This window comes from Pantherophis guttatus, chromosome 8 (genome assembly GCF_059756535.1).
Source record: "Pantherophis guttatus breed Tessera chromosome 8, ASM5975653v1, whole genome shotgun sequence".
Lineage (NCBI taxonomy): Eukaryota > Metazoa > Chordata > Lepidosauria > Squamata > Colubridae > Pantherophis > Pantherophis guttatus.
Genome location: NC_142070.1, coordinates 10,354,737 through 10,363,314, shown reverse-complemented (window position 1 = coordinate 10,363,314; position 8,578 = coordinate 10,354,737).

Below are 8,578 nucleotides of genomic sequence, written 5' to 3'. Positions count from 1 at the left end.
AGCCTGGGTCACAACACAAATAAGAGAAAAGCAAGGAAAGGGGAATGATATATTTTTTGGGGGGAGAAATCATGGAAAAAGATTTGGCTAAGACACCTTGAATACTAAAGGTATTTACGGGGAATCTTTGTCTTACACCCATTTGTTTAATGACCATTCAAATTTAGGGCACTGAAAAGAATTATAACCGCATTTACAACTGTTGCAGCATCCCCATCAGTGGTGGGTTCCTCCCGGCTCGGTCCGGTTCGGCCGAGCCGGTAGCGGTGACAATATGATGTCACCGAACCGGTTCTCCCCCCCCGCCCTCCCCCCCACACCCACGTTATTCTTACCTTTTATTTGGCCCCACCCCCAATCTATTGCTGCCTCCTGAGTCCCAGCTGATGACTAGAGGGAAAAAAACTGTTTAAACTCTTGCCACGAGGCTTCAAAGGGCCGTCCTACAGCTGATCAGTCTTGAAAGCAAACAAATGAGTCGGGTCGTAAGTGCAAGGACTGGTCGTACATGCGAGGACCTTCCAGAAATGACTCTGACCAGCTAGCCACGCCCACCTAGTCACATGACCTCCAAGCCACACCCACAAAATAAGCCACGCCCACAGAACCGGTAGTAAAAAAATTTAGAACCCACCCCTGATCCCCATGGTCCCGTGATCAAAATTAGGGAGCTTGGTACATGTATTTACAACGGTTGCAGCATCTCAATGTTGTGTGATCATCAGTTGTGACCTTCCCAGCCAGGTTCCGACAAATCAGGTCAATGGGGGAAACCTGGTTTGCTTAGCAAACTGTACTATTCTCTCAACAATGGCAGTGATTCGCTTAAGAAGCATAGCACGAAGGTCATAAAATTGCCCTCAACTCACTTAACAACCGTCTTGCTTAGCAATGGATATTCCGGGTCCCAATTGTAGCCGTAAGTCAAGGACTACCTGTAATAATGGGAAATTAGGTTAGAGGCTGAGAGAGGAGGAAAGAAACTCGCTTCGGTCAACTCGCCATGGGACAATGGGCCATGGCCAACTCAACATGGCTAACTTGCAAATAAATCACCCCGTCCACAATCAAAATACACCTGTCAAGAATCCAATCTGAGAAATACCCAAATCTCGCACAATAATAATATTCAGCACAATCGTATTATAATATTATAAGAGCCTTGGTGGCGCAGCAGACTAAAGCACTGTTAAGTAACACCAGCTGCCTGCAATTACTGCAAGTTCAAATCTCACCAGGCTCAAGGTTGACTCAGACTTCCATCCTTTCGAGGTAGGTAAAATGAGGACCCGGTTTGTGGGGGCAATAAGCTGACTTTGTATAAAAAAGAACACTGCTTAGGGGGGGCCGAAAGCCCTACTAAGCAGGTATATACAAAAGTATGAAGGCTATTGCTTAATGCATTGTAAGCTGCCCTGAGTCTCCGGAAAAGGGCAGCATATAAATCGAACCAATAAATAAATAAATAAATAAATAAATAAATAAATAAATAAATAAATAAATAAATAAATAAATAAATAAATAAATAAATAATGCTTGATCACGATCCTCGTGCTGTTAGATTTAGCCTTTTCATTACCATAACACTTAAAAGAATGGTGCGGTGGCCTAGAGGTGGTGCTCTCGCCTCACAATCATAAGGCTGTGAGTTTGATCCTAGGTAGAGGAAGATATTTCTCTCTCTCTGGGCACCCCGAGAATATATCTGCTGAATGAAACTCCGCACTGGCGACAGGGAAGGGCATCCGGCCAGTAAACATTCTGCTAGTTCAGTTGCCCAGACAGACTCCACCCCACAAGGGATTATGGGGTCATTAAAAGATGATGATGATTATCATAACACTTTAAAAAAAAAAATCTGACCGGTAGCCTGGGATTAGAGCGACATCTGTTTCAGGTTTACAAACTCCACGGAGAAGGCAATGGATAAATGGTGAGAGCTTTTAGAGGTCAGTGGCCTATTCTCAGAATAACTCTGCAAAAGACAAGTTTCTCTTCCCTGGGCTATTATAAATAACACGGCTCCACAATGCTATTTTGCAACTGCCCCCAGGGGTATTTTTATACAGGCGATATATTTAGGCCCGGGATGTGTAATCAGAAACTGTTCTGGGCGATGTGGATCACCTCAGCGCTAAGTTCAGCCCAATATACCGTCCCAGGCTGCGCCGATAATCCTCACTTCCTTCTCAGATCACATACCTGTCACTAACAGCTCAGTTGGCAGGACTGACGGTTTTCGCTGTATACAAACAGAGAGCAAAAGAGAATTGCTCCTCCCCACTCCTGGTAGCCATTCACAGATTTATTTATTTATTTATTATATTTCTATACCGCCTTTCTCCCGTAGGACTCAAGGCGGTGTACAGTCAAGAAAAATATAGACACACAAACATCATAAAATTGCTAATTAAAATTATTACTTAGTTTGGTCAATTAAATAAAACCCAGAATTAGATAACATTTAAAAAATCATTCACATGTTCATATGTTTAGCCCCGCCTGTTGGAACATCAGGGTCTTGAGGGCACGGCGGAAAGCACGGAGATCAGGGATATTCCGTATCTCCGGGGGCAGTTCATTCCAAAATGAACAGATGATCAGGCCCGTTAACAGTTCGGTACATTTTTCACCTGAGGATATACAGGTAGTCCTCCACTTACGAAAGTTCATTCAATGACCGTTCGAAATTACGAAAAAGTGATTTATGACCATTTTCCAAATTTACAACCTTCGTAGCATCCCTATGATCAAGGGATCAAAATTCAAGATGCTTGGCAACTGATTTCATACTTATGACTGTTGCTGCATCTCAAGGTCATGCGATCACTTTTTGTAACCTTTTTCAGAGGTGGGTTTCAGTAGGTTCTGACCAGTTCTGGAGAAAACGCTGGTGCGTTTATGCACACCCCTTACGGACCTCTTAGGAATGGGATGAGGTCAACAGTAGACAGTCTAAGGTTGAAGCTGTGGGGGTTTGAGGATGTAACAACGGAGTCAGGTAGAGCGTTCCAGGCATTGACCACTCTGTTGCTGAAGTCGTATTTTCTGCAATCAAGTTTGGAGCAGTTTACCTTGAGTTTGTATCTCTTATTTCCTTGTGTATTGTTGTGGTTGAAGTTGAAGTCGTCATTGACAGGAAGGACATTGTGGCAGATAATTTTATGTACTATGCTTAGGTCAGACTGAAGTTGGCGTAGTTCTAAATTGTCTAAGCCCAAAATTTGGAGTCTGGTGGCATAAGGGATTTTATTGCGGGTAGAGGAATGATGTTGATAAAATTCTGTGGAGGAGAGGAGGACGACGAGGAGGACGAGGAGGACGAGGAGGACGAGGAGGACGAGGAGGACGAGGAGGACGAGGAGGACGAGGAGGAGAACAATAATCACAACAACATTCTTTTCAAGATACCAAGAATTATCCTTGAGTTTATTTCATCATAATTTTGCTATTCATATCACAGTGTCTGCCCATACTTCCTTCCTTCCTCAGTGTCTATTTTCCCTTCCCGGGCATAGACATTCGCTGCATTGAAGGGCTGAAAAAGAAAATTTAACTTTACAATTCCCAATGCACTGAAACGAACACACCAAATTTTAGAAACAATGGCATGGACAATTATTTTATAAACATGCAGTCAACAAGCTTCCCTGTTGAAACAAAAAGTGATAGCTGAGTTACCATTGTCCTCTCGTTTCCACTAGGTGGTGCTGAATAAATTGATTTTCAAAACCAGATCACTTCCTTATTGTGTTTTCTGCTTCTTCTAACCACCAATATAGAACCACCTTCAAATATATTCAAATTCAGAAGACTTTTTAAAAGAATGTATTTTATCACGCATTATACAATCTTCGCTTGCTTTATTATTATTTTATTTATTTATTTATTTATTACTATAAGGGGATTTTATAGATGAGACTAGAAGCTACCCTCTTTCCCCCAAAATAAGACATCCCCTGATAATAAGCCCAATAGGGCTTTTGAGCGCATGGCAATAAGGCCAAGCGCTTATTTCAGGGTTCAAAAAAATATAAGACAGGATCTTATTTTCAGGGAAACATGGTAGTAAGAAGGAAATTTTGGTGGCGCAGCAGACTAAAGTGCTGTTAAGTGGCACCAGTTGCCTGCAATTACTGCAAGTTCGAATCTCACCAGGCTCAAGGTTGACTCAGCCTTCCATCCTTTTGAGGTAAGTAAAATGAGGACCCGGTTTGTGGGGGCAATAAGATGACTTTGTATAAAATATACAAAAGTATAAAGGCTATTGCTTAATGCATTGTAAGCCGCCTGAGTCTCTGGAGAAGGGCGGCATATAAATCAAAATTAAAAAAAAAAAAAGGTTGACTTAACCTTCCATCCTTTCGAGGTAGGTAAAATGAGGACCCGGATTGTGGGGGCAATAAGCTGACTTTGTATAAAAAAGAACACCACTTAGGGGGGCCCGAAAGCCCTACTAAGCAGGTATATACAAAAGTATGAAGACTATTGCTTAACGCATTGTAAGCCGCCCTGAGTCTCCGGAGAAGGGCGGCATATAAATTGAACCAATAAATAAATAAATAAATAAATAAAATTTCCATGTGATCTCTGTTTGGGATTGTTGCGTGCAACTGCTCATCCATGATAAGAAATACAATGAGTCCAGATACATTTTCTTTCCTCTTCTCTAATAGCATCCTGATTATTTTGTCTTTCACCCAACGGACTCACTGGATAGGCCACTTTGGAAAGTATATGATGTGGAAACTTGGGTGGTGCCTTTGGCCGAGGCACCCGGCTTCTGTCTCAGCAGATGGCAGCCTTTGGCTGATCTTGTCTGGGCTTGGAAGTCAAATAGGATTGGATCACGTTCCAGGCTGAAGTTCATCTGGGAAGTCAAGAACATTTTGAGGGGGGAAAGGCTCTATGGTGTTGCCTCCAAATTTCCATAGATCTTTCCAAGGGATTAAATTTAGCTCAAAGGAGGCTATCTTTTCTTGCATTGTGTGTTAGGAAGATATATATTAGTCTGACCTAGGCTTCCTGAATCAGCAAAAGGCACGAGTAGTCCCAAAAACCTGTTTTATTTTAACAGCTGTGAATTCTGTTCATTCACAGATGAGTCCCAAATAGTTGTAAAGAGTCCTTCGGGATAAGGCTGATAATCACCCACCTTTATCTCCCTTGACATGCTGCCAAAGACAGCGATCCGGTCTGAACCGGGAGCATTTCACCCCTGAGCCAAATCCTATACATGCTATGTAAGGATTTCCTGTGATCTTCTCTCAAAACTTGGTTTCTACTTCTCAATCTATTCAACAACCATCTCAGCTGGTCCTACATCTTAACCAATTTTGATAAAGGAGAAGTCTGGATCGGGACTCCTTGTGCACAGTCACTCATGCCTTGGTCACGTCACGCCTGGACTACTGCAACGCTCTCTACATGGGGCTCCCCCTGAGGAGCACCCGGAGGCTCCAGCTGGTGCAGAATGCGGCCGCGCGGGTGATTATGGAAGCGACATGGCGCTCCCACGTAACACCTCTCCTGCGCGAGCTGCATTGGCTCCCAGTGATCTTCCGGGTGTGCTTTAAGGTGTTAGTTCTCATCTTTAAAGCGCTCCATGGCTTAGGGCCAGGGTATTTGCGAGACTGCCTGCTGCTACCAATAACCTCCCACCGGCCAATACGCTCTCACAGAGAGGGCCTCCTCAGGGTGCCGTCGGTCAGGCAATGTCGGCTGGCGGCCCCCAGGGGGAGAGCCTTCTCTGTGGGGGCACCTGCCCTGTGGAATGAACTGCCTCCTGGAATACGATTGATCCCGGACCTCCGGACCTTCCGTAAAGCCCTGAAGACGTTTTTATTCCATCAAGCCGGCCTAGCCTAAATGGTTTTTAAATTGGGATTTTAAATTTTATGGATTTGGGGGTTTTAAATTGGAAGCTAGTGATTTAATTCTTTTTAATTATCTTAACTTTTGTATTTGTATGTTTTTTTAATTTTGGCTGTTCACCGCCCTGAGTCCCTTCTGGGAGAAGGGCGTATATAAATTAAATTAATAAATAAATAATAAATAAAAAGTCAAGCCAAGTCCAAAACACTACAGAATTTCTAGAAGCCTGGCACGCTGACAAATTGGCCATCAATAGACACATAGGCGTAAGTATTATCTACATACTGTATTAACAAGGCAATCAACAAGTCTTTCGGAACTAAAAACCCAAACATCTCCCCATAGCAATCACCCAGATAAACATAGATTAAGGTCCAAGATTAAGGTCACACAGCAGTCAAGAAGTAAACAATATCCCAATCAAGGAATTGCCAAACAAGCTAACTGTCAGGTTTCGAGGTCGTCTCAAATAAATTGCATTTCAAACAAAGTCTTTGATGAAAAACTCCCATTTATTAAGCACGACGTTCTAACTCCGACTCCATCGTAGCCAACACTGACTTCCTGACCCAAAACCCTCCCTTTCCTTTCCCCACTCCTCTGCACTCATTGGCCAGCTTCCAAGTCACTCTACCCCTAATCTACTGCTCCAGCTCAAAGGAATTTCCCCCCTCCCATCCCATCTCCTAGGGGATATTATCTCCAGGGAAAGGTGAAAAGTCAAACGTCCCTTTCCAGACGCCTCCGCTTCTCCTTCTTATGTCAGCACTAGAGTAAATGCAGCTTGAAGTGCTGACACTAACAGTAAACAGCCCAACCAAACAACCTCCAAGACCATTCCTACCAACACCGACAGGGCATGCCAGGGGTGTCAAACTCAAGGCCCGGGAGCCGGATGCAGCCCGTGGGGTGCTTAGATCTGGGCCACAGGGCCGCCCTGGAAACAGCAAAGGACCGGCCCGCAGTGCCTTTGCCAGTGAAAACGGAGCTCAGGAGGGCCGTGTGTGGCCCTCCCAGGCTCCGTTTTCAGCTGCGATGGCCTCCTGCAGTCCTCTGCATGAGCTCATGGCCCGCACAAGCTCTGTTTTCACTGGCAGAGTGTTAGCAAAACGAACCACTAGCAAAAGCGGCATTTGATCACACAAGTGATGTCAAGCTGGCCATGTCAAGCTGGCCACACCCCTCCTGCCCCCCCTCCCCAGGTCAAACACAACCCTGATGCAGCCCTCAATGAAATCGTTTGCATGAAAACCACCAAGCCCAGAGAATATCAAGCAAGGACCCCTCACTAACCAAGTCTGATCTGTTTAGCTTTTTTCAAAATCCAACTAGGATAGGTGCCATTTACTGAGAAGGCTTACCTGGGGATCTTTTATACTTTGATCCGCACAACAATCCTGCAAGGTAGACTGGTCGTAACTGGTCCAAAATAATCCCGTGACCTTCCGTAACTGAGAAGGGCTAAGAAGCAGCTCCCACATTTTAACCATACACTAAATTGACATTAATTAGTAGAATTTAAGAGTGTTGTATGGACTCAATTTTTGAGATCAAGCGATAATAATTACTATTATTTTGGGACAACTGTCGGAAAGCATTATTGCCATTTTTTTTTTATCCTGCTACAACAACAAGCAACAGAAAGAAATAAAGCCATCTTAACTAGCAACCAATTTGACCAGCAGATGAATGTAGTATAAAATTAATTTCATCAGGGATTAAATTTTATTTAAGTGAGAAACAGAGGACAAATGCACAGATTTACAAAGTAGGATAGAATTACACATAAACATACTGAAGTCTATTTATGTTCTGATATGTGTGTATACACGATATGAGGATTTAAGCACATGAGCTGCTATTTTTAGGTTCACATATAATTTTTCACATGTATTAAGAAGCGGAACAAAACCAAAATAAGACTTAAGGTATAGAGTCACGCCATAATTGAGGCCTAATGAGGAAAGAAACCTTCACAGATATGTTTGCTGTTCTCTCTTTTGAAATCGAAGTGGACCAAATCAAAGGAAAACTTAACTTTGAAATGAGATGGGCAGCAAATAAATCTAATAAATAAAGAAAATTATATTAATTATTTCAATATACTGAAGGAAGAGAAGGAAAACAACAAGCTAAATAATTTACTTCCATCCAGAAAAAGTTTTGATGGTTCACATCACTCTGTTTAGTCTTCTTACAATTAAAGGCTACAAAAATATCAATCCATTGTGTTGTGTTGTGTTGTGTTGTGTTGTGTTGTGTTGTGTTGTGTTGCGTTATTGTATTTGTATCAGGGGTGAAATCCAGAAGATTCTGACAGGTTCTGAAAAACCAGTAGTGGAAATTTTGAGTAGTTTGGAGAACCGGCAAATACCACCTCTGGCTGGCCCCAGAGTGGGGTGGGAATGGAGATTTTGCAATATCCTTCCCCTGCCATGCCCACCAAGCCACGCCCATAGAACCGGGAGGGAAAAATTTTGGATTTCACCGCTGATTTGTATTGATAATGATATTGGTATTGGTATTGGTATTGTATTGTATTGTATTGTGACTAGAATTGTACATCATTTTTTTATTTTCATGTCTATTGGTACAGTACCCGGAGTCACCCCATGAAGGAGATAGGTGGTATCTAAATGTTATCTATCAATAATACCAATAAATAATAAAATGGCATATTAAAATGAATGGGATACATTGTTCG